The sequence below is a fragment of the Mustela erminea genome, chromosome 9 (genome assembly GCF_009829155.1).
Source record: "Mustela erminea isolate mMusErm1 chromosome 9, mMusErm1.Pri, whole genome shotgun sequence".
Lineage (NCBI taxonomy): Eukaryota > Metazoa > Chordata > Mammalia > Carnivora > Mustelidae > Mustela > Mustela erminea.
The window spans coordinates 39,219,067-39,237,678 of NC_045622.1; the positions used below are offsets into that span (position 1 = coordinate 39,219,067).

The following is an 18,612-nucleotide window of genomic DNA, read 5'->3' on the forward strand; positions in this document are numbered from 1 at the left end:
TGCAAAGAGCTATTAAGTCACTCTGGGAGCAAAACCAGCTGGGGGGAAAAACGAACAGTAAAACAGTAACTTTCGAGGATTATTTTCAAAGTGAGACCAGGTAAGTAAGTTGCTGGCTTTTGTCAACTAATATATGTGACTTGGACCAAGAATAATGCTTGTCTGCTCACAACAGACAAAATATCAATGAAATGAGCCAAACTATTTCAAAGTGTATCTGTTTCAGCCTCAGGCAGTTGCCTATAATGATGCGAAAGCCTTCAGTTACAGTTTGGCTCTTGTTTTTGTTTTGTCTTATTTTGTTTTCAGGAATTGTGCTTGCAAGTATTATTATCATTAGCTAATACTAAGGGAAACTGGGGGATTTTTTTTTTTCCTTTACCATGGAAGAATGCAACTTCTTTTTAATATACTGGATTAAATTACACACACAGCTAAGGCTGCAAAGAGAACAACAAGAAAACCACACTGAAATCAAGCTTTTGTGTTAGAAAATGAAAAGGCATTCAACAAAATCATGAATACTCAAGGTCTACCTATATTTCTTTAAAAAAAAAAAAAGAGAGAGAGAGAGAGAATACTTCTACGCTTCAAATGTTGTAAGTTCATTTCTCTCCCAGTCTTATGTATCAAATTCAAACGCAGAGTACAATTAAATGAAAACAAAATAAAACAACAACAAAAAACCTCCATGATGCCTTGAACACGCAACTTACCCAGTTCCGTTGTTTTTCTGCCATAATTATCAAAGAACATAGAGATTTTTACCCATCTCTGTCACAAAGACAGGCAAAATGAAGTTTTAGCTGCCTGTTACTCAAATCCCTGAACCACCTTTCTGAAGGCATAAAAAATAACTCTCTTATTTTGTAATTCTGACAGAACCTCAAGTTATTCACCAGACCATATGAATCTACTTCGGGCAATGAAATTAATATTTTAGTAAGTCTTCTTCCATGAAACAGGAAGCCTTTTAGTAATGACCTTGGACCGGATAATAGGAAAGGCAAGAGAAGCAGGGTCCAAAGCCAGAGGGTAATTGTGATTCAAAGACTCTTTTATGCAAATAAGACCCCTAATCATGCTAATGAAATTTTCTACATTTTATCTTCCATCTTTTTATTTACATTCAGCTGAGAAGCCAAAATCAGAAAAGAGCAGATTTCCGGCTTCTTTATCCAACCTGTCCCATGCAAGCAGGGCCCTGGAGAGCTGCAGGACCTTCACTGAGCATCCGATGGGCCACCCCCAGAAGTAACAGGACAGAACTAGAACATCCTGCTTAGACTGAAGTTAGATCCAGCAAGCGGTAAATGACTCAAGCAGGGTGCAAAAACTCATACTGATTGGGCATTGGTTAACATTTCCATTTTCTCTTGTATTATCAGACTGGTCAGGAAGCGAAAAGTCATTTCCCAGAGGGAGCATCTGTACTGTTGTCCTCATCTCTGGACGCCCTCAGTGTGCTTCCTGCCGACCTGGGGGCACACTCCTATTTGCCATGTCCTGGCAGGTGCTTTCAGGGGCAGTGTGGTCTGGAGAAGCCTGCACGCTTCCAGTAGGATGGCTACGGGATCACAGTAACTATGAGTCAGGCTGGGGACAGGCCAGGAGCTCAGAACTCCGCTAAGGAGAATAGTTGTTGGACGAGCAGAGGTACAGAGAGCACTGTTTGTAAAGACAGACAAAACCAAGTTAGAATCCCGACTTTGACACCTCCTGTGTCATGTCACCTTGGAAAAGTCACTTCCCAGCTCTGTGCCTCAATTTCTTCATCTGTAAAGTAGAGATCATGATAGTATTTATCTCAGAGGGTTGTTGGGGGTAAATGAAAGGATATACGGAAACCTTGTATCAGTGTTAGGTGTTGTGAACCAATACAAAAGCACATAAAGAAACTGTAATAAGTAAACCCAAGTTACTATCACCAGTATTGTCAATAATTTCTTTTTAATAGTCTATCAAGTCTATCAATCCCATGCCTACTGAGCAGCAGGAAGTTTGGGAGTGTTCTGTTTTTCAGGATTCTTTATCCATTTTCCTTTCTTCAGCTTTCGGATGAAATCACGGGGAGTTTTAGTACCTTTCCCATCTCCAACAGCTCAGGCCATGGCAAATAAACACGCAATCTAAATAAAAAACTATACTTGCTATGGAAACAAAACTTCAAAAGAGGTGCTCCGGGTCTCTCTTCCAACCCAGCAGCCATGTCTGATTTTCTCTCCGTGGAAATTCTAAAGATGTCGCAGAGGATATTCTCAAAGCAACTTTTAGGTGTGTCAATTTTACTTACTTTTTTGAAGGTTCATTTATTTATTTCAGGGATTCAGCATGAGTGGGGGTGGGGGGGCAGAGGAAGAGAGAGAGAGAGAGAGGGAATCTCAAGCAGACTCCATGCTGCACACAGAGCCTGAGGTGGGGCTCCCTCCTGGAACCTGAGATCATGACCTGAGCCGCAAGTAAGAGACAGACGCTGAACCGGTTGTGCCACCCAGGTGCCCCAGTGTGTCATTTATAATTAAGGGGGTTTGGGGAGAAAATTTAAGTATGATGACAGCTAAGGAATTAAAATATTATTTCATGTTTAAAGAAACACGTTATGAATAGACTTAAAGTCACATAAAGCTTTAGAAAAAAACAACCATCAAAGGAATCTGACTGATACCCATGGCCTATCTTTGCACTCCATCACCAGGCTTTGAGAGTATGAGACCATTCTGCTGTTTTGGCGCAAGGATTCATGTGGTTACATTTGAGAAGCCCTGGTTGTAGACAAGACTGTGGATTCAAATGTCGGTCCTGCAAACTAAGGTCCATGACCTTGGTTCAATTCCTGACCGTATCTTTGTTAACTATGGAATAATGATGCTGGCGTGCGTGGCTGGCTCGGCCGGTTAAGCATCTGTCTTCAGCTGGGGTCAGGATCCCAGGATCCTGCGATGGAGCCCCACGTTGGGCTCCCTGCTCAGGAGGGAGCCTGCTTCTCCTTTTTCCTCTGCCTTTCTCCCTGCTTGTGTTCTCTCTCTTTCTCTCTCTCCCTCAAATAAATAAAATCTTTTAAAAAATCAAATAAACAAAATTTAAAAACAAAAACTCAAAAAACCAAAAAAGAAGAAAAGAGAACAAAGATAACAAGTGTTGGCGAGTAGGTGGAGAAGTTGAAACCCTTACAAAATAGTTCGCGGCTATGAAAACATTATGGAGGATCCTCATAAAAGTAAAAATAGGACCGCCCTATGATCCGTCAATCCCACTTGTGGGTACTTATACAAAAGGATTGAAATCGGGGTCTTGAAGAGGTCACTAGCTCTCTTATGTTCACTGAAACCCTATTCACTAATATCGTGTGGAAACAATCTCAATGTCCATCAGCAGGTGAGATTTTGTAAAATGTGATACATGCACACAATGGAATACCATTCAGTCTTTTTAAGGAGAGGAAATTCTCTGGGATGCCTGGGTGGCTCAATCGGTTAAGAATCTGCCTTCAGTTCAGGTCATGATCCCAGGGTCTTGGGACTGAGCCCCACGTCCTGGTTCCCTACTCGGTGGGGAGCCTGCTTCTCCCTCTCCCTCTGCCTACTGCTCCCCCTGCTTCTTCTCTTTCTGTCAAATAAATAAATAAAATCTCACAAAAATTAAAAAACATAATGACGCTGACATCCAGCTACTAGAGCACAGTGGATGCTGGAACCAAAGTGTATATACAAGAGCCTGATGTAGTGGACGCTCGACAAATTAGCCATTTTCTTCTCCCTCTTTCCTACTGGCTGTTTAGGATCTGAGATCATAATGTGCTTGGAACTCCACCAGCCATCACCTCTAACTTCTCAAGGACGCTGACTCAGGGGTGTCTGGGTGGCGCAGTCGGTTCAGCATCCAACTCTTGGTTTCAGCTCCTCTACCCCACCTGCGCATGCTCCCTCTCTCTCTCTAAAATGAAAGATAATCATAATAGTAACTTAAATAAATAAATAAATAATCAAAATAAATCAAAATAAAATAAAAAGATGCTAAATCAGTCCAGCCTTGAAAACCTATACATCTCGTTCATTTCTCCATTCGGCAAATATTCCTTAAGCATGTATTTAGTGGCAGACACCGTCTGTGCAAGAAAGGGCTCAGGAGGCAAGAAAGAATGTGAAAATACACCATTCCAGGTCATCCTTTCACAGATGAAGTGTTTTCCATGACAGCAAATGGCTACAGAGCCTTCTCAGTTGAGGGAAGGAGAAGCAATGACAATACACGCTGGCACCCCGGGTAATTCCAGCATGGTTTAATGCTCTCACCAGTGTTCACTAGGACACCAATGCCCCCATTCAGTTCGCATCAGGGATATTAATAATAACCAAAAGCCATTAGTGAGGCCAAGAAAAGGAAATGAAAAGGCCCCAGACCCAAACAAAGAAGGCTTCCAGCAGCAAAGAGCCACCAAGAAGAAACTGCTGGAACTTGGTCACCAGTGGTTCATCTCTGCACCCTGCCCATTTACTCTCTTTCCAGTTCAGTGGTAACAGCGATCACACCATTCAGACTCAGCACTCAGACTGCTCCAGCCTGGCCGGAAATCTGCATGAAAGCAAAGGATCAAAATGCCTTTTCATCTAAAGAACTGTGATTTAACTCTCTGCCTTTTTAATTACTCTCAATTACTTTCCCACTATTTATAAGGATTTTTTTTTTTTTTGCATAACAAAATCCAACTCTAATCAATATATGCAGTATATCCCAGCTGATTAGTGTAATTCTTGCCCCACCATGATGCTGGAGTTGTGCCAGCCTTACCTAGCACACAATTAAATGTCTGGTACTGCCTGCTGCTACCCAGCAGGTCTCACGAGTTAATAGGGAAAAAACGGGATTCACATTTGCCTCTACTAGCCCCTAAGTGCCCTTGCTCTCTCTCATCTGCTTGTAGACACGTACAAAGTGTGCCTGGAGAAATAAAGGCCTGGAATAATCACACAAACCTAAAAGACACAGGAACTTAAGAGAAGGATCTCCAAAGTCTATCTCGTCATCTCCTCATTTCAGTAAATCCTTCCAGGAATAAGGTACAGCTCTTCCCACCTTCGATTCCGATACTGAACTGTGTGAGCACATTCTAAGTACAGAAAAGAATCAGGTATCTAGACCTACCTAAATCCAATATTATGAATTATGTTCAGTGTACCTTCAAGCCAATTTTCAATAAACACAAATCACTTAATAAGAAATTAAGAGCATTACACACTTCTCATGCTCCCATGGATTTGGTGTTAATGAGATTTTGTTTGTTAAGCTCACAGAATGACATAGTGTCTAAAAGACAGAGCCTTTTCCAATTTCCATTCATTCAAGAAACAGTTATTGAGCATTTTTTGTAAAATGACATATCCAACACACACACCTGTTCATAGGCTGATTTTACCAGCCTGCCTCTCAAATAATGCTTTCCTGTAGTATAACTGGAAACAAAACAAAACAAAACAAAAACAAAAAAACCAACAACTAGGAATTTGGAATTTTACAAGACTTACATTTTAATCTATTCTATGACTCTCAGCCAGGTAATCTCCTACATTCATTCACACACACTATGTGCCTGACACTGTAAATCCAATGCTCTAAAGCAAGATTCTCTTGCCCACAAAGGTCAGAAGTGAGTAAGCAGCGGCGTGGAACCTCCATGTCTCAGTATACACCAGAATGGTGTATTAGTTGTAGGTTAGTATAGCAATAGATACAGCACACATGTTTGCAGACGACTTGATTTTTAAATGTAAATTAGAAAGACCCCAAGGACCCTTGTAATAGCAATATTCTTATGTACATATGTATTCTATGCTTTCTGGAGACAGAAAAGACTCAGTACTGAAGTGGGTTCCCACCTCCCAGTGTATTTTACCGTTAACTGTCAACACTGATTTCCATGCAGTTGTACCATTCGGTACAAATTTCTCTATCAGGACCTCCTCAGAAACAAAGTGGTGCACCTGGAAGGTAACCAGACATTTGGATGTGTCCACGATGCCTTTTTAGTGTATTTGCCGCACTCCTTGAAAACCTACGGGAAAGAGCCACAGCTCTGACAGGTCAACCAGTCAAGAACCTGGGTGTGTCTATGCCTGGAGGATCTTTCCTTGGAATAGAAAATGTGGACCTCAAATGTACTACATCCCACCAACACCAGAATCATAATGCAGCCCCAATACCTCAGAGATTTTTCAATATTTGGCTGTGGATATTCCATTGTGAAGGTCAATGATACACTATTCAAGTTGAGCAGAAACAGATATGGTCATTCAGTTTTAAATATTAAACATGGGGAAGATCTGGCAACGTTAAGAGTGAAGGAGTAAAGGTTGATGAAATGCTACTGAGCCCTAGGAACGATGGTCCCAGGGAAGAGGATGGGGACACCTGGGGACACCAGAGAAGAGACACCGGGACAGGTAATTTCATGACCAGGCAGATGGTATTTGGTGCCATACCAGCAATACAAACTGTAGTGGGAACCTGAGTAGGCAATGTGTAAACGCAAAGCAGGAGGTAAGGATTCAGCGAACCTACAGGAGGATATAGGGCTCCAGCTAGGGTTGGAGCAGGGGGCTTGTGCAGGGGGAACACAGAACCGGGCCAGCAGCCACCAAGGAGAGAGAAAAGTAGGAGGGGGCCCTGCAGCAGGTAGAAAGCTCTGAATAGTCACGTCTACTCCTCTGGACATTCCCAAGTTTGGGAACAAGAGAGATCCTCATTCAGTATCTTCACAAAAGAGCTGATGTAGTCAGAAGTCTGATTCTGGGTGGCACTGGCCTAAGCCCACCGACCCAGAAACTCCTCAGCTTTCCCATCTCTGCAGACCTTTCTCTCCTAATTCCAGTCCCACTCCAATGTGCCCCCGCCCCGGCTCCCCTCTGATGTTTCTCCTCAAAGTAGTGCTAAAGGAGAAGGTCACACTCTAATTTTCAGACCGTCACATATTTGAAATAAAATACATTCTCCATATGCATACCCTCTTGCCTTTCTCCAAGAAATCAAATATACAAAAATTTAAAGTTAAAAAAACAGACAAATTAAGGAGAAACAAAATATTCTTTGGAAAAGAATGTGACCCAGGATCTGCTTAAATAGTGCGTTTTCCCTAATTGAATGCATTTAAAATGTGATTTGCTTTGAAAAATGTGATTTACGCTCATGTTTAAAAACGTTATCTATTGTATAAGAGCAATCTAGCCTTATTCACTTTGATTATTATAATAACCACTGATGAACTGTATGAAAATGGCATATCTCATAAAATACCTGTATCTTCCTCTCTCTCTTTGAAGAGGAAGTAGAATATGCTATTAATCCTACTTATTTAACAGAAATATAGAGAGTATAAATTGAACAGACTGTGTGCACTGCTGAATAAAACTTGGGAATAAAGTGACGCAGGTAAATAATTACACATACAAAATCCACACTTCCAAAGTAAAAGAAGATCATCTAATTATTGGATAATTCAGGAAGATCTAGGAAATTGATCTGGCTATAGAATATGTTTTCATCTTACATTTCCCAATCAATTGCCTGCATTGCATAATTCCCTCATCCTAGTCGTGGTCTTCTGAAAGTAAATGAGGTATCAGGGTCTCGTAGTTACTCCAGGCACTTCCAAGCAGATGAGGTCACTTCAACTCAATAAAAGATGGCTTGTGTCATCTTTCTGACTTAGGGCACACATGCTTTCTGTCCTTTTCTGGACCTATCTCGGGAAACATCAGCCAGTCCAGAAAGCTAACTTTTCAAGGGTCAGGCACCACATTTGTATAATACCCTTTTCATGCAAAATCAGTCCAAGGTCATTAGAGCACTCAGTGCATTTCTGCCAACAATGGCATGGATTTTAAGAACCAGCATAGGCCTCAGCAAGACTAACAGTATAATGCATACTTACTTCACCCAGACTATGAAGGATCTGCTACATCTACAGGAAAGAGGGAATGGTAGATTATTTTAGATAGCTCCTAAAGAAACATACTTAGGAAGATGAAGAGTTAAGAAATCTCATAGAACTAGCTGTTTACATTAATACCGTTGCAAGACAGAGCTAAAATTTAAATTGTAAACAGGTAGTGACAAATCCTGGAGGATATTTCAGGATATGTGTTTCTCACATTTCACTTGTTGTCAACATTCTCAATGTATTTCTTTACTAACTGTGGCACTTTCAAGCATTTATGATCATCAAAAAGAAATCTATCCCACAACAAGGATATTTAAAAAGGGAATTTCTCAGTCTCTTATATGATTGAAAACTTTTGCATGGCAACAATCTGGAGTCAAAAGGATCTATATCACTAACCCATCAACCCTAAAACTGAAAAGGACACTGAGAAATGCAGATTTCAGATAAATGTAATATAGGGCTGATAGTTACAAAGAAGAAATTGACCTCACAAATTACTTTTAAATTGTTAGAGCAAAAATTCCACTAGGAGTTTTACTTGCCTACCCTTGTTTTTCAGAGGTACAAAGTCCTGCCTAAGGTTTTGGTGATAGTTCATGTTAGGAGTTATCACAGGCTCACTCCATGGGCATGGCCATCAGTGAAAGAAGCAAAAACATCCTAATCAGTTGCAAAGTAAAAAAAAAAAAAAAAAAAAAAAAAAAAGGCACACACCACTGAAGTCAAGAAGCACAAAATGGCAAATGATCAAGTTCCAACAGCTAAAAAGATCCAAGACATTATGAGCTTTTAATGAGTGAAACATGCCATGAGAAAGAGACCTTCTGTCAATAAATCCAAATTCTGGTTCACTAATTAAACCATCTAATACAGTGTCTGAATATGTAGACATCAGACTTCAACATTTCTTAATTATATTCAATTCCGGGCATATTTTTCCATTTAATTGACATTCTAAAATGCCTTTACAGTCCTATCAGATAGGTACCAAATTCTCAAAGGAGAATTCACACTTCTGAATTCTGATTCATCTGATTGAAATAGTTATTCTGAAACTTTTCTTTGAATGTGGAAAAGATTCACACCCCCCACTTTGTCCATAACTCTAGAGACATTAAGGTCATTTCTTTGCATCTGGCCCACTTTCTTGTGTACCTTTCTTGGCAGTGGGGCTCTCCACAGCCAGGCCAATCTTATGAAACCAAGGCTTCAAACCCTGGCCTGGCATGGAACTATAATCATGTGAATCACACAACACACCACTCAACCAATCACAGCACCGACCGCCATCATTAAGCCACTGCTTAGAACCAAACACAGAGTCTCAAACTGCAGCCTTGAAATAGACTTTAGATGCACCAAATATTTTTTTCAGATGCCCAAATTATTAATCATATGCTTAGACTTTTTAAAAAATCAACAAAATGTCATTTGCAATAGATGGTCTAGGTTTCAGAAAAGACCAACCTACCCCTTTACCACTCCTTCCAAAATGCAGGCCCATTCAGCTTTTGAAGAACACCCCCTCCCACACACACACACACACATACACGGGCATGCCATGTTTATTCTGAAGGAAAAAAAAAATGACATTTATACTATCATTAAGCACATTTGTCGGTAGATTTAATCTGTATTTTCCACCATGCTTTCAGATGATTACAAGTGTTAAGTAACATCCAATGATATTTCGTAGCATTAATAATTTGGAATTTATTTCAAAATGTGAAACACAATCGCTGCTACAACGCATTCACTTTTTAACCTTCCACGGTACTGAAAAGCTTTAATTTTTATCAGATTGTTTGGAATTTAATTTAGTTGAAGTCCTGAAGTTACAATTAAACTTCCAGTTAACATTTCATATCTCTACCTCATTCAACGGCTGAACTCATCTCCAACATCTCAAAAGAAGAAAAGAAAAACTAAGAATTATGGAAATATCATTTGCAACTGCTCTGCAAAGTACAAACAGCAAGTCATGGTGAACATCCAAGGTAAAATTTCGAGCCTTCTCACACCTATTCTGGAAGCCAACCTTACCATGCATAGTGTTTACTTTATTATTATTTTTTTAAATGTGTGTTATAAAGCAAGCAAGAGACATGAATGCTGAGTTCCCAAAGGACAAAACACCTCAGAGTTCTCTGTGCCAAAGCTAATTCATAACTAAGCCTCAGAGGAAAACTGGGAACCATGAATATCCCAAGGACATGAGCCTGTAGGAAGAAGCTACTTCCTTTGCATGCACCAGAACCGTGCTGCCAAACTTGGTAGATTCCTTCAAACTCCAATATTAAAAGGTGCTGTGATTTTTTTCTTCCTTAAGTATACACATCTTTAGCTAGCTAGCTAAACTGTAGTCTAGCTAACTAGACTGCAAGCTCCTTGAGAACATGATTCATTTTTCTCTGCAACTCACCCCTTGAAGCCCTTACAAATAAAAAGAAAATTGAGCAGATATTGATGGATTACATTGAATGCATTCCCTGAATCCAGAAGTAGATAAAAAAAAAAAGACCTCAGAGCAAGAGTCCAACATGGAAAAGGGAAGAATATTTATTCCCGGAGACGTCTGAAGCCTTCAAAATTTTATTTCTCAGCTCCTGGGCCAGCCGTGATTACTATCTGGAGAAGGAACTGAGGCAAAGTCTAGGAAAACGGAAGATAAACTGACATTAGGCAACAGAGGAATGTTAATGACTGGCAAACTGAAGACTAAAAAATGCAGGCAGATTGAAGCCATGAGGGTACCAGCCATCTCCTTCAATGCAGAGCGCAAGGGCTCCAGGTTTTCATTCACATTTCCTGAGGTCTGGGAGCTTTGGCCAGGACTCAAACTCCATTCCTGATGCCCGACCTTTGTAGTGGTGCTTCTCAGCCCTGGTAACTTAATGAAATCTGCTGAGAGGCTTTAAAAGATAACTGATGTCTGGATCCTCCCCATGGAGATTCTGATTTAAATGGTCTGGATACAACTTGTGCATCAGTTGTTTTAAAAGCCTTTGGGTGATTCTAAAGTGCCATCAAGGTGGAGAACTGCTTTAGGACCACTTCTGAGAGCCTTGGGTGGTGTGAGACACCTCAGGGAATTAACGGTGAATAATAATACGTAGTGCTATAAACATCTCATTAAAGTTTATGAAAACAGCAAAAATGAATGACTCTTTAAAGGATCTGCTAAAGAGTAGTTTATTTATAACAATACAGCTAAAAAAATCCCAGAATTGTTGATATAACCACTAGAAAGCCAGGGTGTGTATATGTTGGGGAGGAAGTGGGGGAGGTGTGTGCACCTGCAGGCAGGCTCCCAGACACCATTAAAACATGGAAGGGTCCTCTTCAAAGTTGGGGGTGGAGGGACCACCAAAGGAAAATGAAGAAAAGAGCCTGAATAAATTCTGATATCTTCCCAAAATACTAAATAACAATCTAATAGCCTATTTGGTCTGTTCTGTAAATATGTTCTTCCAGAAAAGAAGCCCTCTCTTAAAGAAATGAAAGAATTAATTTTGTAATATCTTGCCCATATAAGGTTTCACTGAGAATTACTAAATTGGGTTGTATTCACTCTATATTCCTCCTAAAAGTTGACCTCTGTTCCTATTAATCTCTCCCTTGTCCTCGAGGACCCTTTTGTCAATTAACAAATATGCCCATGTGTTGATTTCTAGTTTGCACACATGGGTAACTGCCATCTTCCCAACAGAATTGTAAGCACAGATCAGCAACGATATATTTTACTTTGACAAAAGCTATATCTGAATCCTGCCCATGCCTTGCAAAGGGAGGTAGGTTGAGTAAATATTACTGAAAGAAATTTAAAAGAAATGCATTTTTAAAGAGATAAAAGAAACAAAGAAAAAGAAAATAAGAAAAAGAAAAAAGCTTTTCTTAAAGAAACAAAAATAAAGAAAATGACTTTAAATTCCATGTGACTTTACAGAATAAGCACAAAGGGTAAAATTTAAGACATACAAGGGCAAGAGTTAATTAAACAAATTCCTTTACTAAATAGAGGCTAAAATCCACAGTCTTGAAAGCCTGTAAGTTCAGAAACGTGCAATACTAAAATCTATCCAAGGGTCCTTCTCAAGGTCCCCTACACAACTTTTCTTGCCCAGACAAGGCCACACTCTCATCATTGAAGCGAGGACAATCCTACAAGGCTCCCCAGGCCTCCCATTCATACATATCCGCCCAGTGAAGGAAGCAACACACTTCCATTATATGGAGGGTTTGATTGTTAAGTTTTGAAATTTGTGCTCTATTTTCTCTGACCACCATCAAGCCAGAAAATCCATTCCCAAATTTTTACCCTTTCTAGTTAATACAAATACATTCCAATCCTAGAATAGGCTAACAGCAAGACTAACCTGGGAGTGCCAGTCCAATCCAAAGCTACTAGAACGGTCATTTGTCACTGTTACATGTAACTGACAGACTATTTTGGTCGACCAGAAATTGGCTGGAAGCCACTAGACAAGTGTCAAATATGTTCTCAATAAATTCAATCTGTGGCAATCAGCTGAATCTTTTTATTTTTGTTTCTTTAAGGAAAGGAATGCTGTTCTAAAAATTAGAAAGAAATTTGGGGAAAAGGAGGTTAATGTAAACAAAGACAAGAGCTTATTAGAGGAGTAGATACTCCTCAACTGACAGGAAATCGGTATGTTCGAGAAGCCAGTAGAATCAAATTGGCCAAAACACAGAAAATATATTTACCCTCAAGGTCTTCAACCAGGAAGTCACCTAAGCCACAAGTATCTGCTTTGTGCCTCTTGAGCAGCAGGCACTGTGGTCAGCTTCAAGAGGACAAACTTATAAAACACAGACCCAACCCCCACAATTGGGTAGAAGGATTCCCACAATGACATATTCAACAACTAGAGATTGGAAAGTATTTCAGAAAATTTTATCAATAAGCAAGGCAATACACACAGGGGTGCATTTCTGCCTTTAACATTGTGGAAATCAGGAAGGAATTAGGCAGGAGACATGGCCCTCCCTCTAGGTCTGTCAGATCCCCTTTCTTTTAAATTTCCACTCCTCCCTGGTGTTTGTCAAAATCAGCAAGGACAAGGGTTCATCAATAGTCCTTCCCCAGCAATCAAAGGAAATCAATGAGCATGGCCAGCCCACCTGATCCCATCAGATGATCCCCACTCTGTGCTCCTCCTGTCCAGGGGAAAAAAAGCCTAAGAATGACCCACAAAAGAAGAAACGGAACACTCCCAATATTATCCTTTCCCTCTGGCCCCAGAGGAAAAAGCCCACCCATCAGTTAACCAGACAGATGTGGAGTGTCATGGAATGCCACACCCAGCTCCACAAAAGGTAAGAAAAAACTACCTTGGTCCTATTTGCACTATGAGCTATAAATAGAGCATAACACAACAGCCACCAGGAGCACTCCTCAGACCAGCTGGAAATGACTAAATACCCTCTCCTCACTGGTAAGTGCCTACTTCTTTCTATTTGACATAATTCATCAGCCAGATTACAGCAGGTCATTCTGCAACATATGAAGAAAGCAAGGATAAGGTAACCTGACACATCAAAATGTTCCTCTGTGAGCAGCCTGAAGAGCTGCTTTACAAAAAGCTGTGAGCTGGCAAAATAACCATATAGCATACAGGTCAGTGGGCATCCACTCTGCTTATTGCTACTCATTTCATTTTTGAGTAGCTCAGCACAACTGTAATTGCTAGTTAACAGACAGACTGGGTCCTGACTGCTAAAAAAAAAAAAAAAAAAAAAAAAAAAAAATTCCCAAAAGGAGTCTGCCAAGAACCAAAATAAATAAAATGGGGGGGGGGGGTGGAGCAAGGGGGTGTTGATCCCCAGTCACTGGTCAACAAATACTGGCTGTGAAAATCCTGCAGCTACAATGGATGCAGCCAGCCCAGCAGCCACTGATTTCTGATCTCTGAGCCCCCTGCCTTTCATGTGGAGTTCTCTGTGTGGTTAAGATATGAAGACATTACAGCTGGACAGTTCTGGGAACTTTCTCATCCCAGTGCACTGTGCATAGACACTGGCCCCAGCAGCATTCACTGTCCAAGTTCCAAAAAGGAAACCACATGGATTCATGATTAAATATCAGCATTCGGTTTAATTCTAAGAGACAACTTTGCTCCTTGTAAAACGTTAAAAACCCTTCCCCCACTCCAACCCTATTAGGAGAAAAAAAATCACATCAAAGCGCTGAAGTTATTATGCATTTTTTGTCTTTGTCTCTTGGCGCCCTGGTTTTCTTGGCTGTTCTTTATTCTCTCACTGCTCAACTGCTCCAATTTAGGAATAAGAACTTAAAAAAAGAAAGAAAGAAAGAAAGAAAAGAGAAAGAAAACAGGAACAGTTGCCTCTGTGCAATTCCCAGGATTCTGCAGAATTTCCATCTCTCAATCCCTTCTCCCTCCTTCTTCCTCTTCCATCCCCTCCCTTCCTTGCCTTCTCAGATTCAAATCTTCACGTCACAAACCAGAACACCATTCAAGCCTCCCATAAACGTTAAGAGAAGTTCAGTGCCGAAGGTAGAGGCGAAATCTGGGCTCCCCTTGCGCGACACTGACAAGGGGGAACCTCAAGTCCTCAATTCCTAGATGGCGGGCTTCCCCATTCCACCACCTGAACTTGCCGCCTGGATCCCAGGCAAAGTCGTCTGCAGATTTTCTGGCCGGTTCTCAGTCTCTGCATTTATTTTAACTCGGCCCAGGCGCAATCAGAGAGAATCTAATCCTGGCAACAAAGCCAGGAGCACAAATCCACCGTGATGAACTGGTCGGCCCGCTCCCCCGCCCCCTTCCTCCCACCGCCCGCGACTCGCCTTTGAAAAGACAAGCGTTGGGGGCAGAAAATTAATACGTCCGAAGCTAGCTAAAGAAAAGCGGCAGAATACAAAGTGGCCGGGAGTGGTCTGGGTTTCGTGGTTTGTTTATGCGTTATCTTTTTTAAACAAGGACCCACCGAGGTGAACCCGGACCGGTCAAGCCCTGGGTGGGAGCGTCGAACAGCCCCCGGCGCCGCGCAGACAGCTCGCCCCCCGCCCCCTCTGCCGCCTGGCTGGGGCCGGGGCGAGTGGGGGAGGTTCGCGCGGGTTTGTCTGACACTTGTAAATGGAAGTGGGATCCAACTTGGAAAACAAACGCGCCGGAGTCTGGGGGCGGGAAGGAGCGGGAGGAGGGATGAGGAGGAGAAAAGAATCTTCAATCATTTGCGCGGTCCGCGCTTGCCTCCCTCCCGCCCGGGTGGCCGCAGGTTCGCCCAAACCCGAAGCGGAATCCCAGTGGGCGCCCGGCGGCGATGAGACCCGGCCGGAGACCGAGGCGGGCGGAGTCTGCCAGCCGCCACCCGCCGCCGCCACCGACCACCACCGCCGACCGCCCACGCTCCGGGGCCGCAGGCGCCTCTCCCGGCCGGGAGCCTCTCCTAGCCCCACAAGGCGACCTCGCCCGGTCACCGCAGGCTCTCTCGCTCCTCACATCCATTCAGGAACCCCCTTCCATTGCCCGGTTGGCCCCCATTATTACGAGGAGCTGCAGTCGCAGGATGCCATCATATCTCTCTCTCTCTCTCTCTCTCTCTCACACACACACACACACACACACACACACACACATCCCGGGGGCGCCCACCCCTTTCCTCTTGTCGCAGGCTACCCTAGAGGCTCCCTCAGCTCGCGGCCAAACTCTCGCCACCCCCGCATCCCAGCCCCAAGCGCACCGCCGCCTACGACAGTGGAGCAAGGGAAAGTGCACAATTAAAGTTGCTTTCCGCGAAGCCTAATTCAGGTCAATGTTTAACCATCTCGGAAAGCACGCGCGACAAAAGTCAGCGGGAGAAGGGAGGGAGGACTAGACCACAGCACCTCTAAAAATACCCGGGCTCGCCGCCTCGCGCACGCCCGGGGGCCGGATGCACTTTAGCTCAGCGACCCCCACTGGCGGAATCCTGGCGCGCAAGGCGCGCGGCTCGAGGACGGTCCCGGCCGTCTCCGCAGCTTCCCGGGCGCTCTCCCTCAGATCCCGGCCTCAGCCCCGCACCCACAGTCGTCCTGGCTGGGGGGTCCATCCACACCCGTCCGGGAAGGGGCCCCCAGAGCAGAGCTGGCGCGTCCTCGCGTTCCCGCCTCCCGACCCAGAGAGGGAGGCAACGCACCCCCGGGGGCGGTGAGACCCGCGCCGCTTTCTTTTCAAAGACAAGCAACCTTCACGCGTGCAAGCCCGCCCGCCAAAAATCATGCACTCACCCTAGGCGCTCTGTTTCCTTCTCCCTGTGAAGGTAACAAGAAAAATCCTCCCTCCCAGCCACTCCGTTAAAAGCTGGCGCCCCAGTCCGAGAGCCGCTGCCTCTCGGAACATTTCATCCTGCCCGCGACCCGGCAAGCCGGAGTCAAGCGTGGAGCTGACCTGCAGATCGTCCAGAAACCCCTTTTACTCCCTAGCGAAAGTGGAGTCTGGGCCCCCTGCTCCGCCCTGCACCTCGGCTAGCAACGACCTAACTTGCGCCTCCAGGTCGCCCAAGTGCATCCTTCGGCATCTGAACATCGCCGCTGCGCCCGACAGGCACCAGCTATCAAATAGGCTAGCAGCCTGGATCCTCCTATCCACCTGCAACCGGCGGCCGGGGCTTGGGGGACCCAGGGATAGGTGTACTGATCCGCAAGCCCCCTCGCGGCCCTCCTCAAACGCTCAGCCTCAAACTTGGCCAACTCTCCATGCCAACCTCCCGGCTACTGCCGCAAGACCGAGCCTCTCTTCCCTCCTGGCGGCGGCGGCTCGGAGCTGTGCCGAGGCAGGAACTTTACAAGGTGAAAAGTTTCCCCACGCGCTCCGTCGGCTCTCGCCTGCCCGAGCCCACCTCGCAGCCCATCTGCACCCGGCAGCTGGAGCTGTGCTCCTGGAAGCGCGCTTCGGCTGGTGCACCGGGCAGCCAAATAATTACGCTAAAATCCCCACGCACCCTTGCTTTCGCCGGCGATCCACGGCTCCACCAGGCGCAGCCTCCGTGGTCTTCCTCTCCGAGCGCTCCAGCCCAGGACTAGCCGGCCGCCCGGCCGCCGCCGCCGCAGTGCACGCCGCGCGCTCTCCCGGACTGGAGCCGCGGGCAGAGGCGCTCGGCGTTCGGAGGCTCGCAGGCGGAGGAGGGGAAGCCGGGAGGAGGAGAACGGCAGCGGGAGGAGGGGGACGGGGCGCGAGATCCCAATCCGCAGCCCAGATCACAGCGCAGCCTGCCGGGAGCAGCGCCGGCTCTCGTGTCTGCTCCGTGCTGCCGCCGCCGCCGCTACTGCTCGCCGCCTGGCTGCTCCCAGCTCCCCATCACAGCCGACGCCGACGCACAGCCAAACCCCTCTCTCGTCGCCCCCTCTCGCTTTTCTCTCGCTGTCTCCTCCTCCCAAACCTCGAGCGAAAAGGGCTAGGGGGAGAGAAGCCTTGGCGTCCGGGCCGACTCGCGATCTCGGAGCGCCGCGAGGAGGGGGGGCGGAGGGGAGGGGGTTGTGGGAGAGGCGCTGCGAGCTGGAGGGCGCTCCCGGCGCGGGGCCTGGAAGCTGGACTAATTTTAGAGCGCGAGTCTTCCCCCACCGGTCTCTCGGGGCTCGAGGAGAACACCAGCGCGCCTTCCTGCCTCGCCTAGAGCGTGGTGCCGGCTTCAGGGAGCGCGCACACACCGCTCTCAGTGGGATCAGCACCGCGGCCCTGCGCAGAGATCAAGCTCCCGTTACCCTCCGAGGACAGAGGAGGAAACTGAGGCACGTCGAGGTTAAAATGGCTTCTCTAAGATCCCATGGTTAGTTTGTAGCGTGAAGACTAAACCATCAAACGTTGCACCTAGATTCTAAATGTGCTTCCCAGACAGGGCTCTTACGTACTACTTTGAACATGTTTGAATCCTGGGGTCATCTGATTCCCTGTGGAGAAGGGAGTCGTATTCAACCGCAAAGGTAACGGGGTGCATTCTCTTTCCTCCTTCCCTGACCCCAAATGGTTTTAAACATTTTTGCCGAAATGAAAGGAGCGGTACTCTGAAGAGAATGAGTGATTCATTTGCGACTTGAGTTGCAGCTCCAACCTGCCATACTCCTGTTCAAGTAACTTCTGCGCCCACACCCCTCCTAGTACTCGCAGACCACACCCACACGTCCACACTCTGATGCACCAGAGCCTACACTGGTCCCCCGCTCTGTGTATCCTCGCACTTCTGCCTTTCTTCCCCAGGAAAGGAGAGAGGCCTTCTTAGCACCCGCCTCCCCCTCCCCACCTACACCCCCACACACAGCAACACACATCTGTCTTGTAAAGCAGCACACAAGCAGGCGCGTGGACTCAGATGCTCTCTCCCAGGCGCTCCCCACCCCCGCCAACTCTAGTACTGGCACCCGCGGGAGAGGCGCGCTGGGCCTGCAGATCTATCCTCCAGAAGAAATCCTTACTCTTTCAACCATGAAATTCTCTCTGGGGAGTAAGGTGGGGGTTGTTGCTGGAGGGGGTGGGGCTTTGTGCTCCCTCACTAGAGCGAGCCCTTTGAAGAGACACTTGAGTTTATCTCTCTGTCCTTCCAGCTCTCAGCCTGGGGCCTCTGCCCTGGTTGCCACCACACAATGGCCCCGCTACTCCCCACGGATGGAAAGTTCCCCTTGAAAGTCTCCAGCAGCCTCGCTGCCTAGACTGCTCCAT

General features: G+C 45.4%; 1 protein-coding gene across 5 annotated transcripts in view; it reads right to left on the reverse strand.

Annotated features, from left to right (window-relative positions):
• Nucleotides 1–17,442, reverse strand: part of FAT3 (FAT atypical cadherin 3) — a 648,153-nt gene extending 630,711 nt beyond the window's left edge. For all 5 annotated transcript variants that reach the window (XM_032359439.1, XM_032359437.1, XM_032359438.1 and 2 more), the window contains exon 1: nucleotides 16,901–17,442. The gene's annotated coding sequence lies outside the window, so the exon portion shown is untranslated. The remainder of the gene's footprint in view (nucleotides 1–16,900) is intronic.
• Between the last annotated feature and the right edge of the window lie 1,170 nt (nucleotides 17,443–18,612).